We start from the raw sequence: 22,733 nt of genomic DNA, 5'->3' as shown, positions 1-22,733 counted from the left end.
GAAATGTTAGAATCCGACTCCCGCGCAGATACAGATTTCGAGTCATCTTCCGTTTCCTCCTCAGTAACTTCTTCATTGTAGTATTCCTCAGCATCCATCGGAGACATCCCATCCACCAGCTTCTAAGCTCTGTTCTTAACTCTGAAAGCTTTCCCCTCCATTTTCCATTCAGCTTTACCAATCCTTGAAGCAACAGCTCCAGACACACTTGGTTTACGACGAGCTTTATAGATCGTAGCCGAAGATGGATCAATGACCCCAGGAGGAACTAGCTCTTTCATATCCACTTCAGTTCTAATATACCGGACAGCAGCACTTTTATCTGGCGGTTTTACTTTCATTTCCTTCAATCGATCCGCCTTGGATGACGCTCCCATTAGGACAACGGACACAGGAGAGAAATTGCTTCAACGATTAAATGAAATTCGTCGGAGAAGCAGCACCGATGAATCAAAACTAGATCGCACCACCATTAGAGAGAATCAAGGGAAGAGAGAGAAAGTAGAGAGAGAAAGCGAAAAAGTTTTTTAGGATTAGCATTGTTTCATTCTTAGCATTGTTTCATTCTTGAGTTCCACATTAGAAGTCTATGCAATTTAGCAAAGTTTTGATGAGCATTGTTTAATTCTTGAGTTCCATAATAGAAGTAGTCTTCGTAATTTAGCAATGCTTTGATGAGCACTGTTTAATTCTTGAGTTCCACAGTAGAAGTCTATGCAATTTAAGCAATGCTTTGATGAGCATTGTTTCATTCTTGAGTTCCACATTAGAAGTCTATGCAATTTAGCAAAGCTTTGATGAGCATTGTTTAGTTCTTGAATTCCACAATAGAAATAGTCTTCGCAATTTAGCAAAGCTTTGATGAGCATTTCTTTATTCTTGAGTTCCATAATAGAAGTCTACTTAATTTAAGCAAAGCTTTGACGAGCATTGTTTGATTTTTGAGTTCCACAATATAAGTCTATGCACTTTAAGCACAACATTGATGAGCATTGTTTAATTCTTGAGTTCCACAATAGAAGTAGTCTTTGCAATTTAGCAAAGCTTTGATGAGCATTGTTTAATTCTTGGGTTCCTCAATAGAAGTCTATGCAATTTAAGCAATGTTTTGATGAGCATTGTTTCATTCTTGAGTTCTACATTAGAAGTCTATGTAATTTAGCAAAGCTTTGATGAGCATTATTTAATTCTTGAGTTCCACAATAGAAGTAGACATCATAATTTAGCAAAGCTTTGATGAGCATTTCTTTATTCTTGAGCTCCACAATAGATGTCTATGCAATTTAAGCAAAGCTTTGACGAGAATTGTTTTATTCGTGAGTTCCACATTAAAAGTCTACGCAAACTTTTGATGAGCATCGTTTCATTCTTGAGTTCCACAATAGAAGTCTATGCAATTTAAGCAAAGCTTTGAAGAGCATTATTTGATTCTTGAGTTCCACATTTGAATTCTAAGCAATTTAGCAAAGCTTTCATGAGCATTGTTTCATTCTTGGGTTCCATATTAGATGTCTATGCAATTTAGCAAAGCATTGATGAGCATTGTTTAGTTCATGAGTTCCACAATAGAAGTAGTCTTTGAAATTTAGCAAAGCTTTGATGAGCATTGTTTAATTCTTCAGTTCCACAATAAAAGTGTATGCAATTTAAACGAACCTTTGATTAGCATTGTTTCATTCTTGAGTTCCACATTAGAAGTCTATGCAATTTAGCAAAGTTTTGATGAGCATTGTTTAATTCTTGAGTTCCACAACAAATGTAGTCCTCGCAATTTAGCAAAGCTTTCATGAGCATTTCTTTATGCTTGCACTTTAAGCAAAGCTTTGATGAGCATTGTTTCATTCTCGAGTTCCACATTATAAGTCTATGCAATTTAGCAAAGCTTAGATGATCATTGTTTAATTCTTGAGTTCCACAATAGAAGTAGTCTTCGCAATTTAGCAAAGCTTTGATGAGCATTTCTTTATTCTTGAGTTCCACAATAGAAGTCTATGCAATTTAAGCAATGCTTTGATGAGCATTGTTTGATTCTTGAGTTCCACAATAGAAGTCTATGCAATTTAGCAAAGCTTTAATTAGCATTGTTTCATTCTTCTTTTTTGAAAAGAGCCAGAGCTCAGCAAACTTTATTAAAAAGAATAAAAGAATACAAATACAAATAAAAATAAAAAATTCATCCCAAAAATCCTAAATGTCACACCCCGAAAACCGAAGGCGAAAACATTTCCGAGGTTGACTCCACGTTGAGTATCAAATCCAATGCACATAGTAAGTAAAGTAAAACAACCATTACATTACATATAGAAAAGTTTACATTTGTTTCAAAAGTAAGTTGTACAAGTGATACATAGTATATATAAACAAAATGGAACAAATCTTCTGCGCACTCCGTCTTCTAATAAAAGGATCATCGAGTACCTGTCTAACGCTGACCTGAGAATACAAGCGGTTTGAAAATCAGCATAACGCTGGTGAGTTCATAAGCAATTTTGTTTTGTGAAAAATGTACAATTTCCTTTCTGTTTCTGAAAATGTTACACACCAAGAAAATCCCATATTTTCTTAAAAGTTGGTTATTGAATCCCAAAATGTAATGTAAAGATGTACACTGAAAAACATGTTTACCCTTATGAAATGTAAAGTTATCTGGTTTGTTACACTTTTCTGGTTATGATCAAATGTTCCCCAGGAAAATCCCATATTTTCCTGAATGTTGGTTGCCAAATGTGAAAGATATATTCTGAAAACCTGGTTATCTTGTGAAATGTATTAGGTTTAACACGTATATAAAACTAATATTTACTAAGTAAGTTGATTACTTTATTCATTATTACTATTAAGTAAATTTTTGTTATCCTAATTGCGAGTTCCATAACCATACGATAGACTAGATATGGCAATAAGTAGTCCACATCACATTATGACTTTCGTCACCCTTGAACCATTTCGGCTCGGCTGTAGCTAGCAACCAGGTGTTGGGTAGTTAGCCCCGTATAAGAGATTCTGGTTACGGGTGCAGTCCTCCACTCGCGTATCTCTGTGGAGTGTTCACCGAGGACGTGTCTCCAATTATATAGGACTAACAAATTTACTAGTAATAATATGATAATCCTCCACTCACGTATCTCTGTGGAGTGTTACCGAGGACAAAACAGTGTACGAAGTTTTATGTTCAAAGGTTCTAATGTCATGCTTTTAACTGATAAAATGTGGAAAACCATTTGTTAAATAAATAACACATAACAGTTTACAACTAATTTCACAAATAATGTATATGATTACCCTGCAAGTTTCAAACAATTATCAGTTGTGGTTATCAGTGTTAAAAACATATAAGTTTTGAAACATACACATGTAAAACAAGTTTTAAGTACAATTTTCCATTTTACTTTGCTTGTATTCCCCCCTGAAAACAGTGAAAAATGGTAGGGGTATGAACTCACCAGACGAGGAAATGCGACTGTTTCGGACACTAAAGGTTGATTCGGGGCTTGATTACACGCGAGGTTCCTATGTAATATGAAATAATATCCAAATGTATCTAATTAGATTTAAAAATACTAATTATATGGGATACTACACTCCAATGAGCGGAAACACTTGAAAACAAGTGTTTGGAGTGACCCGGGTGACATCTACGGACGTGTAATGATACGAGGGACTTGGGAATTGAGTTTACTCTTCAAGAGTAAACTCCCTATGGAGTTTTCGGCCATATACCCCATACATACATGAGTTCACGGCCGTGAACTCATGATTGGGTGTTTTGAGGTGCTAAATGGCTTGATTACTCATGGGAAATGATGGTATGGATTTTTCTAAAGCCTTGGAATGGATTGAAATTGCATGAATATCATTTATGGGAGTTCACGGCAGTAAACATGGAGTTTACGGCCGTAAACTCCCTCCATGCTCAAAACTTAATTCATTTGGTGAGGCTAGGACAATCACATGTGATTCCAACTATTTTTCCAAGCCTTGGTATGCGTTTTGGGCATCATTTGACACATAAAGAGGAGTTTACGGCCCTGGAACTTGTCCTTGGGGTGTCATGGCCGTAAACTCTCATTTGGAGGGTGTTTGTCATGTTTAAGGTCCCCAAACTATTTTTAGATGATTCTAGGATTTATTCCAAGGCTATTGGTGTAGTTATATGGCTTTTAAACATGTTTAAATGAGTTTACTCCCCATGAATGAGGATTTTACGGCCCAAGCATCATCCTTGGCCGTAAAATCTTATTTGCTCCTCAAAATTCCTGTTTAGGGTGTTCTAAGTCCAGATTTGTAAGCCATAAGGTCGTATCTAAGTCCCAATGTTGGTTTGGAGGGGTTAAATTGCTCAAAAACCCATGTTTTTAGGTGTTTACGGCCCAAGCATGCTCCTTGGCTGTAAACACATGTTCCAGGTCTAAATTGATAGATTAACCACGAATTTGAAGGCCTAAGAGGTTAAACAACAAGTTGGGGATGTTACCTCAAAGATTTGGAGCCTTAATTCAATGTTTTGGACCTTGAATCTTTGGTTGAGGCGAGAGGTTAGAGAGAGAGTAGTGAGATGAAGCAAAAGCTTCAAATGGAAGTTTGATTCACTTTAAATAGTGTTCGGGATTTGGACACGGTGGAATTCTACCCGATGCCGGCTTTAGACGGGGCTTTTGGTCGCACCCGATCAAGTTGCCGTAACCCGATATGGTCGATTCTAGAAATGTTCCGATCACTAATACGGGGTGTTAGAATGAGTGTAAATGTATTAGGACACCCATTAAGTCATTTTAGATAATTACAATTTAATGACTTAATTAAATAGCTAAATCAAAAACTAATTTGGAAACGACGATTGGTTGATCGAAATGGATTACGAAAAGGGTTACAAGCAATGATACGAAATTTCGGGTTGTTACATTATCCCCCCGTTAGAGGGAATTTCGTCCCGAAATTCAAAATTAAGATACAAGTCAAGATACAAATCATGGATCTGGAAAGAGATGCGGATACTTCTGTTTCATCGAGTCTTCACGCTCCCAAGTGAACTCCGGTCCCCGCTTGGCATTCCAGCGAACCTTCACTAATGGGATGCGGCTTTGCTTTGTACGTTTGACTTCTCGATCCATGATTTCGATCGGTTCCTCCACGATGTTGAGGTTTTCATTGATATCTATCTCGGCCAAGGGAATCACTAGGGTTTCATCGGATAGGCACTTCTTGAGATTTGAAACATGGAAGACGGGATGGATGTTACTGAGCTCATGGGGTAAACGAAGTTTATGGGCTACCGGACCGATCCTAGCGAGGATCTTGAAGGGTCCAATGTACCTTAGGTTAAGTTTCCCACGCTTTCCAAAGCGTACCGTGCCTTTCCAGGGCGAGACCTTTAGCAGGACACGGTCTCCAACCTGGAATTCCAGAGGTTTCCGTCGGTTATCAGCGTAACACTTTTGACGATCTCGTGAAGCTTTCAATCGTTCCCGGATTTGGATGATCTTCTCGGTGGTTTCGCGGATGATTTTAGGACCAGTGAGAGCACTGTCGGGGACTCGACTCTTGGCTAGCTGTGCGTCCCCCAACTCGGCCCAGCACAGAGGGGATCTGCACTTACGACCATAAAGGGCTTCAAACGCGGCAGCCCTAATGCTGGTGTGGTAACTGTTGTTGTACAAGAACTCGATCAAAGGTAGATGTGTGTCCCACGACTTTCCAAAATCAATGACACATGCCCTAAGCATGTCCTGCAGGGTCTGGATTGTTCTCTCACTTTGTCCATCGGTCTGAGGATGATACGTCGTGCTCATGTCTAGTTTGGTTCCCAGAGCCTTTTGGAGAGACTGCCAGAATCTGGAGGTAAACCTGCTATCTCGATCAGAGATAATGGATGCAGGTACACCGTGCAGTCGGACTACCTCTTGGATGTAAATTCGCGCGAGTCTTTCCATCTTGAATGATTCTTTGATCAGAATGAAGTGAGCGGACTTTGTCAAACGATCGACAATTACCCAAATGGTATCTTACCCACTCGGACACTTGGGTAACTTGGTGATGAAATCCATGGTAATCATCTCCCATTTCCTTTCGGGTATCTCGGGCTGTTGGAGCAGACCTGAGGGTTTCTGGTGCTCAACTTTAACCTTGGCGCAAGTCAGACACTTGCCCACGAACATAGCTATCTCAGCTTTCATGTTTGGCCACCAGTATTGTTTCTTGAGATCCAGGTGCATTTTGTCCGACCCCGGGTAAACAGAGTATCTGGTCTTGTGCACTTCCTCCATGACAATCTCCCTGAATCCTCCGGACTTTGGAATCCAGATTCGATCCATGAAGCAGTAGACTCCGTCACCTCTAATCTCAAGTTTCTTTTCCATTCCTCTCAAGGCTTCGATTAACACGTTCTCGGGTTTGAGTGCTTCTAACTGGGCTTCTCGAATTTGCATGGATAAGTTGGAATGGATGGTCATCATCAGATTCTTCACTTTTCGGCTTGAACTCTCCTTCCGGCTAAGGGCATCTGCTACCACATTGGCCTTGTCAGGATGGTAACGAATTTCACACTCATAATCGTTGAGTAGTTCTACCCATCGCCGTTGCCTCATGTTCAAGTCTTTCTGATCAAAGATGTGTTGCAGGCTCTTATGGTCAGTGAAGATCGTACACTTGGTCCCGTAGAGATAATGTCTCCAAATCTTCAATACAAAGACTACGACTCCTAATTCCAAGTCATGTGTGGTATAGTCGACCTCATGTGCTTTCAGCTGTCTAGATGCATAAGCAATTACTTTTCCTCTTTGCATAAGCACACAGCCTAAGCCTTGATTTGACGCATCGCAGTAGAAACGAAGTCCTCTGTCCCTTCGGGTAGGGACAGAACAGGCGCGCTGCACAAGGCTTTCTTCAACGTCTGGAATGCAGTTTCTTGCTTATCACTCCAACAAAAGGGTACACCTTTCTGTGTTAGAGTGGTTAAGGGTTTGGCGATTCTGGAAAAGTTCTGGATAAATGTATTAGGACACCCATTAAGTCATTTTAGATAATTACAATTTAATGACTTAATTAAATAGCTAAATCGGAAACGAATTTGGAAACGACGATTGGTTGATCGAAATGGATTACGAAAAGGGTTACAAGCAATGATACGAAATTTCGGGTTGTTACACTAAATATATCCAACCTATCCATAACCAACTTCCTAACCATTTTTTAAACACCTCAATAATCCTCCAAATACCCCAAAAGACCTTAATGTTCATAATACTACACCAAAGACTTATTGAAGGTGGGGAAAAAGGTAACTTCATCCCCTTGCAATAACCACACCACCAATCACCATTAAGACCAAAGCAAGGGGTAAGGCCCTTAAAAAAACCCACAGTCCAATAGTGAAGTCTTAATAAACAATGCCATAAAGATCCAATTCCAAACACACTAAAGACAAAAAGATTGAACCAAAAAACACAAAAAACATTTAGCAAAATCCACTGCAGAATCATCAAGAAACCAATCCAGCATCTTTTACCTTCTTTCAGCCCTTGTATCCATCCTTTATTTTTCCTTCTCTTATCCTTCATCATCAAAAGATAACTCATCATAGTAGACATCATCCTATAAGCAATCCCTCGATCAAAAACCTTGACCATCAACTGATGTATGCTCTTCCTACAGTCATAAAAAAAGAAACACATGAATCCACAATTCCACCATAATTTCAGAACCAGTTGCAGACTAGACATGGCATCAATCACATGTCTAGGATTTTCCATTTGAATATTCTCAATTAAGATCATATCCAAACAAAAAATCCCAAAGGTACAAATCACATGATTCAAGAGCAATCTCTTAAACCAGTGAATTAATCCGTCAATTCCTTTAAATCTGCCATTCTGAAAATACCCCCAAAACAGAATTCCCTTAATAAAAGCCATACTAACCATTAACCCATATCATCCCAATTATCAAAACAAATTGTAACAAAATAGTTAACTCTGAAAAAGAACTTCATTATTTCCAAAAATACCCCAGGTCTGTAAAACTTTTTCACTGACCATAACATTCATTTTCCTTAACCCTAACAACTTCAATTGAATTTCAGTCTCAATATAAGAAATCACTCCTTCATTCGATTTTCTCATTTTACAAAAAATCCTCGAATTCCTTTCTTTCCAAATATGAGAAACACAACTAGCAAAAACCCATTATTTTGATCAAATTCTCAACAGATCTCGATTTTAAGACTGAACACAATTTAAGAACTAAGTCATTCCAATTAGAATAAGAAATGTCAATACCAGCCTTAGTACAACATTGATTCCAAATAGCATTCGAGAATTCACATTGAAAGAAAAGATGATCATGAGAATCAAGGGAGATTAAATAGAAAGGACAATGTAATGAACCTGATTTCTCCTAGAGTTTAACTCGATCTTGGGTCTTCAGTCTGTTCAGCATAGTCAAACCAACTGACTTTGCCTCCAAAATTATTGATATCTCTCCAAACTTGCTTGCATGAAAATCTTTTACTCAAGCCTTTCATATCCCTCCAAACAGTAATATCCCTATGATTACCAATATTACAAAACATGGGGGCATCTTTCAATCCAGGGAACTTAATCACCCATTCAACAGGCCATCTATAAGTATCATTACTCATAACATCACTGACTAAAGAATTGTCATTAAATTCTTTTCTAATCCAATCCCTTCTAAATATAATTGTACTTAAAATGAAGCATTGTTTCATTCTTGGGTTCCACATTAGAAGTTTATGCGATTTAGCAAAGCATTGATGAGCATTGTTTAGTTCTTCTGTTCCACAATAGAAGTAGTCTTTCCAATTTAGCAAAGCTTTGATGAGCATTGTTTAATTCTTGTGTTCCACAATAAAAGTGTATGCAATTTAAACAAAGCTTTGATGAGCAATGTTTCATTCTTGAGTTCCACATTAGAAGTCTATGCAATTTGCAAAGTTTTGATGAACATTGTTTAATTCTTGACTTCAACAATAGAAATAGTCCTCGCAATTTAGCAAAGCTTTTATGAGCATTTCTTTATGCTTGAGTTCCACAATAGATGTCTATGCACGTTAAACAAAGCTTTGAAGAGCATTGTTTCATTCTTGAGTTCCACAATAGAAGTTTATGCAATTTAGCAAAGTTTTGATGAGCATTGTTTAATTCTTGATGTCCATAACAAAAGTAGTCTTCGTAATTTAGCAAAGCTTTGATGAGCACTATTTAATTCTTGAGTTCCACAGTAGAAGTCTATGCAATTTAAGCAATGCTTTCATGAGCATTGTTTCATTCTTGAGTTCCACATTAGAAGTCTATGCAATTTAGCAAAGCTTTGATGAGTATTGTTTAATTCTTGAGTTCCTCAATAGAAGTCTATGCAATTTAAGCAATGCTTTGATGAGCATTGTTTCATTCTTGAGTTCCACATTAGAAGTCTATGCAATTTAGCAAAGTTTTGATGAAATTGTTTAATTCTTGAGTTCCACAATAGAAGTAGTCTTCGTAATTTAGCAAAACTTTGATGAGCATTGTTTAATTCTTGAGTTCCACAATAGAAGTAGTCTTCATAATTTAGCAAAACTTTGATGAGCATTTCTTTATTCTTGAGTTGCACAATAGATGTCTATGCAATTTAAGCAATGCTGTAACAGCCCGGAATCTCAGGTATTGTTAAATTATGTTTTTGGGGTGAGTTAAGAGGGGACTCGGCGAGTTGGAGCCTAGACTCGCCGAGTAGGACAACAGACTTGGTCGCGGGTTCGCGACTGGACTCGACAAGTCCGGATATGGACTCGGCGAGTCTACGCTGTTTAGCGAAAACCCTAACCGTTCAGGTTTGGGTCGTATATAACGCATTATATGCCGTCATTGTTCGTCTTTTAGTCGATTGAGAAGAACCCTAAGCGGCTGTGGGCATCTAGAGCAAGATTGAAGGCCATTGGTGACTTGAAGAAGTTGTGGTGCAAGGAGGAGAAGAGTTTGGCTAAAGGAACTGCAAGGGATTCGAGTTCTGAGGTTTGGGGACACAGAGGGTGCGTTATTCAGGTAACATTTCGGATCATTTCTGTTATTTTGAGGTGTGCATGGATCTAGGGTTTATGGAACCCATTTGGTGATTAGATGGATTATTACCTTGTTACCCAATCGAATATAACCCTGTATTAGGACCCTTAGAGGACCAGAAGGCCCCATGCTTGTGTATTTCGGAACCATACTTATCCCAGGATGCAGTTTGAGCGGTTGCATGGCATGGACTCACCGAGTTCGATGAACAGACTCGGCGAGTAGCTTGAAGATTAACTGGGACTCGTCGAGCCGTTCTTCAGACTCAGCGAGTTGAGTCGGGGTGGCCCCGCGATTCTTCCAGGAGTAACTCGTCGGGTCAAGGAGGATACTCGACGAGTAGATAGGGAATCTCAGAGAGTTGGAGGACGTCTAGACTCGCCGAGTCGCCATGGCACTCGCCGAGTCCGGTCGAGTTGACCGTTGACCGTTGACCAGAGTTGACCTAAGTCTGCCTTCTTAGGGATAGTCACACTCATAAGATATAAGTGTTAATGAGAGATATGTGATGTTATAGGGAGGTTGTAGCTCGTCGGATTGTGCACGAGTGATTTCAGGATTTGCTAGCTTTCAACATTTACGAGGTGAGTCTTCTCACTATACTGTACCCGGAAGGGTTTGACTGTGTGACCGGAAGGTCGGATATGATATGTGATATGTATGCTATATGTGGTAAGTTATTTGTTATATGTGCTATGTATGTCATGGGCCGGAAGGCGAATATATTATGGGCCGGAAGGCAATATGTTATGGGCCGGAAGGCGATATGTTGTGTGATGGACCGGAAAGTCGGCGTGGGTAGGACCGGAAGGTTTACCCAGCAGGGACGGAAGTCCCCTGAGACACATGGACCGGAAGGTCAGGGCCTGGAAAGGCGTATGTGCGTAAGTTGTATATTGGGGAACTCACTAAGCATTTATGCTTACAGTTGTTGTGCATGTGTTTCAGGTACTAGCGAGGACCGTGGGAAGGCGCCGGCGTGATCGATACACACTGAAGAATGCTTTTATGATCTTGGGATTTTGATTATTTGTATTTGACAGAATACTTAAACTATTTATGCCTTGTTTTGAATGGAAATAAATATATTTTTAAAATGAAAAATTTGTGTGAGAATTTGCGTTGTTACAATTGGTATCAGAGCCTTGGTTTGAGGGATTCGGGTGCACCTTCGGGAGTAGCTGAACTCAAACCGAGGATTTGAGGAAAACTTTTTAAATAAAGGCATAAACTTTTGTAAATGGTTTTGTGGTGAGCAAGAAAGAAGCAGTGTGTACGACCAGTCAGCGCCCGAACGGTAAAGATCCCCAAAATACCTTACAATGTTATATGATATAAATTGTTATGCATGCTAGAAGACTAGGTATTCATGATAGGACTAGAGTGGCCTGATTTGTGATGCCTTAGTCTAGGGAAGTTTGCCGATATGAGATGCTTGCTAGTGTGCGGATAGATAGTGCATATCAGAAGTAGAGTACTCACTATCCGGGGTTTGGGGAGGAAGACTTGGGATGAATGCTGATGCGGTGTGGTCGGTAGTATTGGGCCCGTACCACCGAAGACACCGGGTCAGTGGGAGGCTCAAGCAAGAATCCCTGGATATCGGAGACTGAGTAGGGTTGCGTTATCGAGTGCGATTATACTCGGTGGAGTCTCTGATGGTTTTATGTTGTATTTCAGAGACATCATGGTTAGACCGCGCCACGGAGCGAGTTCGAGCGGTGTGAGTGACAAGGAGATTCGTCAGATGATTCACGAGGAGGTAGCGGCGGCGATCCGGGCTGAGATCCCGGAGATGTTTGGGTCTATTAAGACCACCCTGATGGAGACGTTCGATGAGCGGTACGCCGCATTGACTGAGGCTGCAACCGCTGCAGCTACCGCAGCTGTGGCCGCTGCTAGGCCACAGAGGGGTGACTCGTTGCTGTTCCGAGAGTTCAGCAACACGAAGCCACCAGAGTTCGATGGGACGCAGGATCCGATTGCTGCGATGAGGTGGATCGCGGATATAGAGGGGTGCTTCTACACTTGTTCATGCCCGGAGCACCTGAGGGTACGGTTCGCATTGAACCAGCTCCGTCTGGGAGCGAAGGACTGGTGGAAGTTCGTGACGGCGAACTTCACTTTGGCAGAGACTACAACAGTAACATGGGAGGGGTTTACTGCCATGTTCAGAGATGAGTACGTTCCCCCGGTGGAGAGGGAACGATTGGTTCAAGAGTTCTTAACCCTCAAGCAGGGTACTGATTCTGTTGCGGTGATCACGCGGAAGTTTCATGAGAGGGCGATGTTCTGCCCCGAGCTGGTGTCCACTGATCAGGCTCGGATGAGCCGGTACTTGGGAGTGTTGAGGAGGGATATCCGGGAGTTTGTGTCAAACTCCACTTACCATACTTTTGCTGAGCTTCAGGCAAATGCCAGGAAGCGCGAGATCGAGTTGGAGACCCAGGCCAGGGAGGAGGCCGAGTCTCAGCGGGTGAACCGGCGACCGGCTCAGTTCCAGCCGGCAGCCAAGCGGATAAAGTCCGCCGATGCGAGCAAAGGAGGTTCGAAGGGCCGCACTTGCGGAAAGTGCGGCAAGGGTCATGAGGGGGCGTGTCGATCTGGTGCTTGCTACAAGTGTGGCAAGGAGGGGCACATTGCTAGGGAGTGTCCCAAGGGATTTACGGTTTGCTTTCATTGCAACCAGACAGGCCATAGGAAGGCCGAGTGCCCTCAGCTTCTTCAGGGATCTGCACCTGCTGTCGGAGCTACTGCGACTCGACCGGTGAAGGCCGAGGCCCCGAGGGCTCGGGGAAGAGCCTTTCAGCTGACTGCGGAGGAGGTCCGCGCTGCGCCTGATGTCGTGGCAGGTATGTTGTAATTCATGTATTTATTTTAATGTCGAGATGTTATGCTTATGTTATTATATGCGTAGGTACTTTCCTTGTGAACTCTGTGCCTGCCTTAGTGTTATTTGACTCGGGTGCGAGTAGGTCCTTTGTGTCCTTAGCCTTTAGTCAGCATATCAGCGTTAGTCGTGAGTCGTTGAGTCGACCTTTGAGAGTTTCTATAGCTGACGAGAAAGTGATTTGTGCCACGGAGGTTCTTCGGGGATGTGTACTAGAGATTTTCGGGGTTGAATTCCCGATTGACCTGATTCCTATTGCGATGGGTAATGTCTGTGTCATCGTGGGCATGGACTGGTTGAGCCGATTCGGCGCTGTCATCGACTGTGAGCGTCAGTTGGTGACTATACGAGACCATAGTGGGGGAGTTCTTTCGGTGTACGGCGAGGGTACCCGTTCGGGATCAGCTTTTTGTTCGGCCGCTAGGGCGAGGCAGTGTCTACAGCAAGGCTGTAAGGGTTTTGTGGCGTATGTGATGGATACGCTGGAGGTTTCCGAGAGACCGAAATCAGTTGAGGAGGTCCCTGTGGTGCGCAAGTTTCCAGATGTTTTCCCCGAGGAGCTGCCGGGAGTACCTCCTGTGAGGTAAGTAGAGTTTGGTATCGATCTAGTTCCGGGGGCCGCGCCTATTGCTAAAGTGCCTTATCGTCTTGCACCTCCAGAGATGCAAGAGTTGTCCTCGCAGCTCCAGGAGTTGCTGGGGAAGGGATTCATTCGGCCGAGCAGCTCGCCATGGGGAGCACGTATTCTGTTCGTCAAGAAGAAGGATGGTTCACACCGGATGTGCATTGATTACCGGGAGTTGAACAAGTTAACGGTCAAGAACCGTTACCCGTTGCCGAGGATCGATGACTTATTCGATCAGTTGCAGGGAGCATCTTGGTTTTCCAAGATCGATCTGAGGTCAGGGTACCATCAGGTGAGAGTGCGGGATGGGGATGTCCAGAAGACAACGTTTAGGATGCGATATGGGCATTATGAGTTTGTGGTGATGCCTTTCGGGCTCACCAATGCCCCGGCTGTGTTCATGGATCTCATGAATAGGGTGTGCAGACCGATGTTGGATCGGTCAGTGATTGTATTTATCGACGACATTCTGGTGTATTCTAGATCTAGAGAGCAGCATGAGGAGCATTTGAGGGAGGTCCTCGAGGTATTGAGGTCGGAGAAGCTTTATGCAAAATTCTCCAAATATGACTTCTGGCTACGGGAGGTCCAATTTCTAGGACATGTTGTCAATCAGAAAGGGATATTGGTCGACCCGGCCAAAGTTGAGGCGGTGATGAGTTGGGAGGTGCCGAAGTCACCTTCTGAGATCAGGAGCTTCCTTGGGTTGGCAGGGTATTATCGGAGATTCATCAAGGATTTCTCCAAGATCGCAGTGCCACTCACCAGATTGACCCGGAAGGGTGTTGCATTCTCATGGGGGCCCGAGCAGCAGACCTCCTTTGAGACACTTCGCCAGAGGTTGTGCGAAGCCCCGGTATTAGCTCTCCCAGAAGGGATGGAAGATTTTGTGGTATATTGCGACGCATCGATTTCGGGACTGGGTGCAGTGTTGATGCAGAGGGGTCATGTGATAGCTTATGCGTCGAGGCAGCTGAAGCCTCATGAGGCGAGATACCCTACGCATGATTTAGAGTTGGGAGCAGTAGTGTTCGCTCTCAAGATTTGGCGTCACTACCTGTATGGGGTTCGATGTACGATATATACGGACCATAAGAGCTTGAAGTATTTGATGGATCAGCCCAACCTAAATATGCGTCAGAGGAGGTGGCTGGATGTGGTCAAGGATTATGATTGTGAGATCCTGTACCACCCAGGTAAGGCTAATGTGGTAGCCGACGCGTTGAGCCGCAAGGCGGAGAGCACTCCATTGCGAGATGTATGCTTGAGACTGACTGTGATGACTCCTGTATTGGACGCTATTCGTGGGGCACAGGCCGAAGCGGTGCGACCAGAAATGCAGAAGAAAGAGCGGGTTGTGGGGTTAATTTCAGAGTTCGTTAAGGATGGTCGAGGGCTTATGACGTTTCAGGGCCGGATTTGGGTACCGTTCGTGGGCGGTACACGTATTACTTTGATGGAAGAGGCTCATAGATCGAAATTCTCGATCCATCCCGGTGCTACGAAGATGTATTTGGATTTGAGGAAGGAGTATTGGTGGCGCTGTATGAAGAGGGACGTCGCATGGTTCGTTGAGAGGTGCTTGACCTGCCGTAGGGTTAAGGCCGAGCACCAGAGACCGCATGGCAAGTTACAGCCATTGGAGATTCCCGAGTGGAAGTGGGAACAAATCACTATGGATTTCATCACCAAATTGCCGAGGACTGCCAGGGGAGTTGATGCAATTTGGGTGATTGTGGATAGGTTGACGAAGAGTGCGCACTTCCTTGCCATCAGTGAGAGTTCTTCAGCGGAGAAGTTGGCGGAGATATATGTGAGAGAGGTGGTATCTCGGCATGGGGTACCGATCTCGATTGTTTCAGACCGTGATGTGCGTTTCACTTCCAGGTTCTGGAAGAAATTTCATGAGGAGCTGGGTACTAAATTGCATTTTAGTACCGCATACCATCCCCAAACAGACGGTCAGAGCGAGCGGACGATTCAGACACTGGAGGACATGCTTCGAGCGTGTGTGTTAGACTTCGGGGGTAGCTGGGATGCATATTTACCCTTAGCAGAGTTTTCCTATAACAACAGCCATCATTCGAGCATTGGTATGCCACCTTTTGAGCTGTTGTATGGTAGGAGGTGTCGGACCCCCATTTGCTGGGGAGAGGTGGGTCAGAGAGTGATGGGCAGCACGGAGATCGTGCTCCAAATGTCAGAACAGATTCAGCAAGTTAGACAGAGGTTATTGACTGCCCAGAGCCGACAGAAGAGTTATGCAGACAGGCGCCGATCCGAGCTTGAATTTCAGGTCGGCGACTTCGTTCTCCTGAAGGTCTCTCCTTGGAAAGGAGTGATTCGATTCAGGAAGAGGGGAAAGTTAGGGCCCCGGTATATTGGGCCATTTCGTGTGATTGCAAGGATAGGCCGGGTAGCCTATCGGTTGGAGTTGCCAGCGGAGTTGGGACAGATCCACGACACTTTTCATGTGTCGCAATTGAGGAAGTGCATAGCCGATGAGTCGGCAGTGGTTCCATTGGAGGATATTCAGGTGGATGCGAGCCTGAATTATGCCGAGAGACCGGTGGCCATTAGGGATCGGAAGATCAAGGTTCTGAGGAACAAGGAAGTACCTCTGGTGTTGGTTCAGTGGCAACACCGTAAGGGGTCGGAAATGACTTGGGAGCCGGAACGTGAGATGCGGGAGCAGCATCCGGAACTATTTTCAGAGTGAGACTTCGAGGGCGAAGTCTAATCCAAGTGGGGGAGAGTTGTAACAGCCCGGAATCTCAGGTATTGTTAAATTATGTTTTTGGGGTGAGTTAAGAGGGGACTCGGCGAGTTGGAGCCTAGACTCGCCGATTAGGATCGCAGACTTGGTCGCGGGTTCGCGACTGGACTCGACGAGTCCGGATATGGACTCGGCGAGTCTACGTTGTTTAGCGAAAACCCTAACCGTTCAGGTTTGGGTCGTATATAACGCATTATATGCCGTCATTGTTCGTCTTTTAGTCGATTGAGAAGAACCCTAAGCGGCTGTGGGCATCTAGAGCAAGATTGAAGGCCATTGGTGACTTGAAGAAGTTGTGGTGCAAGGAGGAGAAGAGTTTGGCTAAAGGAACTGCAAGGGATTCGAGTTCTGAGGTTTGGGGACACAGAGGGTGCGTTATTCAGGTAACATTTCGGATCATTTCTGTTATTTTGAGGTGTGCATGGATCTAGGGTTTATGGAACCCATTTGGTGATTAGATGGATTATTACCTTGTTACCCAATCGAATATAACCCTGTATTAGGACCCTTAGAGGACCAGAAGGCCCCATGCTTGTGTATTTCGGAACCATACTTATCCCAGGATGCAGTTTGAGCGGTTGCATGGCATGGACTCGCCGAGTTCGATGAACAGACTCGGCAAGTAGCTTGAAGATTAACTGGGACTCGTCGAGCCGTTCTTCAGACTCGGCGAGTTGAGTCGGGGTGGCCCCGCGATTCTTCCAGGAGTAACTCGTCGGGTCAAGGAGGATACTCGACGAGTAGATAGGGAATCTCAGAGAGTTGGAGGACGTCTAGACTCGCCGAGTCGCCATGGCACTCGCCGAGTCCGGTCGAGTTGACCGTTGACCGTTGACCAGAGTTGACCTAAGTCTGCCTTCTTAGGGATAGTCACACTCATAAGATATAAGTGTTAATGAGAGATATGTGATGTTATAGGGAGGTTGTAGCTCGTCGGATTGTGCACGAGTGATTTCAGGATTTGCTAGCTTTCAGCATTTACGAGGTGAGTCTTCTCACTATACTGTACCCGGAAGGGTTTGACTGTGTGACCGGAAGGTCGGATATGATATGTGATATGTATGCTATATGTGGTAAGTTATTTGTTATATGTGCTATGTATGTCATGGGCCGGAAGGCGAATATATTATGGGCCGGAAGGCAATATGTTATGGGCCGGAAGGCGATATGTTGTGTGATGGACCGGAAAGTCGGCGTCGGTAGGACCGGAAGGTTTACCCAGCAGGGACGGATGTCCCCTGAGACAAATGGACCGGAAGGTCAGGGCCTGGAAAGGCGTATGTGCGTAAGTTGTATATTGGGGAACTCACTAAGCATTTATGCTTACAGTTGTTGTGCATGTGTTTCAGGTACTAGCGAGGACCGTGGGAAGGCGCCGGCGTGATCGATACACACTGAAGAATGCTTTTATGATCTTGGGATTTTGATTATTTGTATTTGATAGAATATTTAAACTATTTATGCCTTGTTTTGAATGGAAATAAATATATTTTTAAAATGAAAAATTTGTGTGAGAATTTGCGTTGTTACAAATGCTTTGACGAGAATTATTTCATTCATGAGTTCCACATTAGAAGTCTACGGAATTTAACAAAGTTGTGATGAGCATCGTTTCATTCTTGAGTTCCACAATAGAAGTCTATGCAATTTAAGCAAAGCTTTGATGAACATTGTTTGATTCATGAGTTCCACAATAGAAGTGTATGAAATTTAAACAAAGCTTTGATGAGCATTGTTTCATTGTTGAGTTCCACATTAGAAGTCTATGCAATTTAGCAAAATTTTGATGAGCATTGTTTAATTCTTGAGTTCCACAATAGAAGTAGTCCTCGCAATTTAGCAAAACTTTTATGAGCATTTCTTTATGCTTGAGTTCCACAATAGATGTCTATGCAGTTTAAACAAAGCAATTATGAGCATTGTTCCAATATAGAGTTCCACAATAGACGTCTATACAATTTAAGCAAAATTTTGATGAGCATTGTTTCATTCTTGAGTTCCAAATTAGTAGTCTATGTAATTTAGCAAAGCTTTGATGAGCGTTGTTTAATTCTTGAGTTCCACAATAGAAGTAGTCTTCGCAATTTAGCAGAGCTTTGATGAGCATTGTTTAATTCTTGAGTTCCTCAATAGAAGTCTGCAATTTTAGCAATGCTTTGATGAGCATCGTTTAATTCTTGAGTTCCACAATACATGTCTATACAATTTAAGAAAAGCTTTGATGAGCATTGTTTGTTTCTTGAGTTTCACAATAGAATTCTATGCAATTTAGCAAAGCTTTCATGAGCATTGTTTAATTCTTGGGTTCCACATTAGATGTCTATGCAATTTAGCAAAGCTTTCATGAGCATTGTTTAATTCTTGGGTTCCACATTAGATGTCTATGCAATTTAGCAAAGCATTGATAAGCATTGTTTAGTTCTTGAGTTCCACAATAGAAGTAGTCTTTGCAATTTAGTAAAGCTTTGAGGAGCATTTTTTAATTCTTGAGTTCCACAATAGAAGTGTATGCAATACAAACAAAGCTTTGATGAACATTGTTTCATTCTTGAGTTCCACACTAGAAGTCTATGTAATTTAGCAAAGTTTTGATGAGCATTTTTTAATTCTTGAGTTCCACAATAGAAGTAGTCCTCGCAATTTAGTAAAGCTTTGATAAGCATTTCTTTATGTTTGAGATCCACAATAGAAGACTATGCACTTTAAGCAAGCGTTAATGAGCATTGTTTCATTCTTGAGTTCCACATTATAAGTCTATGCAATTTAGCAAAGCTTTGATGAGCATTTTTTAATTCTAGAGTTTCACAATAGTAGTAGTCTTCGCAATTTAGCAAAGCTATGATGAGCATTATTTAATTCTTGAGTTCGACAATAGAAGAAGTCCTCGCAATTTAGCAAAGCTTTGATGAGCATTTCTTAATGCTTGAGTTCCACAATAAAAGTCTATGCACTTTAATCAAAGCTTTGATGAGCATTGTTTCATTCTTGAGTTCCACATTATAAGTCAATGCAATTTAGCAAAGCTTTGATGTTCATTGTTTAATTCTTGAGTTCCACAATAGAAGTAGTCTTTGCAACTTAGCAAAGCTTTGATGAGCCTTTCTTTATTCTTTTTTTTTAAAAGAACCAAAGCTCAGCAAACTTTATTAAAAAGAATAAAAGAATACAATATCAGAAAGTCAAACAAAATACAAAAATAACCAACCTATCCATAACCAACTACCAAACCACTTCCTAATAACAATAAACAACCACTCACAAACCCAATTATCCCTAAAGTCCTTAAAGGTAGCCCAAAGACTTATTAAAAGAGGGAAAATAGGTAACTTCACCCTCTTGCTCCACACAAAACTCCAAGAAACATAATATCCAAAGCAAGGGGAATGGCCCTTAAAAAAACCCTCAGTCCGTAAGCTAACCTTTAAGAAAAAACCCCTCAAACCCATAACCCCCATACCACATAACTCAAAGCAAAACCAATAAAAGGTAACACAAATAAACATCTCAAAAAACAAAAAACAAAAAAGCCCCACAAAAAAACTTTTCCCACGTCTTCTGTCCCTATCCTTATTCTCCGACCTCCTCATAGTCTTCAACAAGGAATCCTTCAACTTCTTGCAGCTATTGCCCAACACCATCCTTTGCCACTCCATTCTGCACCATAAACACAAAGAGAAACACAACAAAATAACACCAAACCACCAGCAAATCAAATTAAGTTTCATACTAGACATGGCATCAATCACATGTCTAGGATTCTCTCTTTGGGTAATCTCAATTAAGATCATATCCAAATAGAAAATCCCATAGGTACAAGTCACATAATTTGAGAGTAAACTCTCCAACCAGTAACATATTCCGTCAATTCCTTTGTATAAGCACTTATTCCAAAAATACCCCCACCAAATTCCAGTAATAATATCTTCCACTTTAATCTGCCTCCACTGCCAATCCCAAAACCAAAAACTATCAATCACCAAATTGTCAAACCAGAAAACGACCTGCATTACTTAACTTTCTCTATTCCCGAAATACCCCAGGTCATATAAAACTTATTATTGACCATTTTAGCCCTTTTCCTTAAACCAAACAGCTTTAAACGAATGTCATTTTCAATACTAGCTATAACCCCCTCAACCGAATTTCTTCTAGAACTAAAAAGTATAGAGTTTCTCTCCCTCCAAATATGAGTAACACAGCTAGCAAACATACATTTGATGATCAAATTCTCAACAGTCTTCAAATTAAGCAAGTTGCATAACTTTAAGATCAGATCATTCCATTCATCCGCCAACAAATTAATACCCACCTTATTGCAGAAAAACCTCCAAATTCTGGTGGTATAATCACAATTAAAGAACAAATGATTATGAGAATCAGGCACAATTTCACAGAACGGACACAGCAAGTTACCAGCCACTTCCCATCCTCTAACCCGATCCTGCGTTTTCAATCAATTCAAAATAGCCAACCACAATATAAAAGAATTGCGAGGGATGCAATTGCTATACCAAACAATATCATGCCAAGGAACTATGTTTCCAAAGTTATGTAAATCACTCCACACCTGTTTACATGAAAATTTTCTACATATACCCTTCTTATCCCTCCAACCTGCAACATCATTCATATTAGAATCAATACAAAACATGGGTGCTTCTTTCAACCTGGGGAATTTATTAACCCATTCAACCGGCCAGGAATAAGTATCAAAATCAAGAACATCACTGACCAAAGATGAATCACTAAGCCCATTGCTTACCCAATCTCTTCTAGGAATAATTGTACAAAGAATACCAATTGGATGCCACCAATCATGCCATAGAGATGTGTTCCTCCCATTTCCCACACAGGAAAGAACATGAGGCCTAACAGTTTTCCTTATCTCCAAAAACCTCTTCCATGTCCAGCTCATACTCTTTTTCTGCAAAATATCCCAAAAATTCCTGCTGCCTATATAATTGATTCTCACCCACTGCACCCACAGAGAATTTTTGTTACTAATCACATTCCAAATATGTTTAGCAAGTAAAGCATCATTCCATCTCCTTAAATTCTTGATTCCCAGACCACCATACTCCTTAGGCTTTCAAATATCATGCCACTTAACTTTAGCTTTCCCTTTGACTATCTCTCCATTAGCCCATAGGAAACTTCTACACATCTTTTCAATCTCATTAATAGTAGCAATGGGTATTTTAAAGATCGAAGCCCAATAAACATGAACGGATGTTAAAACAGAGTTAATGAGTTGCAATCTGCCAGCAAATGATAAAGTCTTACTTATCCAATTGAAAATTCTCATCTTAATCTTCTCAATCAACTTTTTGCAATCTCTTTCAAACAGCTTAGTGACACACATAGGCACTCCCAAATATTTAAACGGAAATCTCCCAACATCAAAAGGAAGGATACCCAAGATGATCCTTCTCATATTTGGCTTTACACAACTAAAATAAATCTGACTTTTTTCCATACTCACCTTCAACCCTGAAACCTTTTTGAATTCATCAAGGGCATCCCTTATAATTTTGACCGAATTCCCATTACCATAAGAGAAAACCAACAGATCATCAGCAAAGCATAAATGGGAAATATTGAGGGCCATACACTTACTATGGAACTTAAAATTCTGGGATTCATCAATAAGTTTACCAAGAATGATATTAAACACCTCTATAACTATAGTAAATAGGTAAGGAGATAAAGGATCTCCCTGTCTAAGACCTCTCTTTCCTTCAAAATACCCATGATCTTCACCATTAAAATTAAGCATGAACCACGGAGAAGAAACACAAGCCATAATCCACTGAACCATAACTGGATGAAACCCAAATCCCTGCAGAATTCTATTAAGAAAACTCCAATCCACCGTATCATATGCCTTTTGAATATCTATTTTTATAGTGCATTTAGGAGCACCCCTCTTTTTTTTGTACCCCACCATCAGCTCCTGAGCAAGGAGAATATTGTCTAAAATAGATCTACCAAGAATGAAAGCAGACTGATTTTTGCTAACAATATCTCCCAAACAATTTCTGATCCTGTTCACTATAATCTTACTGATACACTTATAAAAAGTATTACAGCAAGCTATAGGCCTAAAATCAGAAACTTTTTTCGGAACCTCCACTTTAGGAACCAGAACTATTCTCGTTGCATTGATCCCTTTCAACAATTTTCCAGACCAAAAAAATTCCCTAACAGCCTTGCACACCTCCGGACCAATTATGTTCCAAGAACTTTTAAATTTTTTTAAAGAATACCCATCAGGCCCAGGGGCACGATTGTCATCAATATCAAACATAGCAGCTTTGGTTTCTTCATCAGTAACCACTCTAATCGTATTAACAGCCACCCTTCTATCCAATTTTTTATGAAAAA

Source organism: Lactuca serriola, chromosome 7 (genome assembly GCF_051521515.1).
Source record: "Lactuca serriola cultivar US96UC23 chromosome 7, Lser_US96UC23_V15, whole genome shotgun sequence".
Taxonomy (NCBI): Eukaryota; Viridiplantae; Streptophyta; class Magnoliopsida; order Asterales; family Asteraceae; genus Lactuca; species Lactuca serriola.
Note: the sequence above shows the minus strand (reverse complement) of the source record.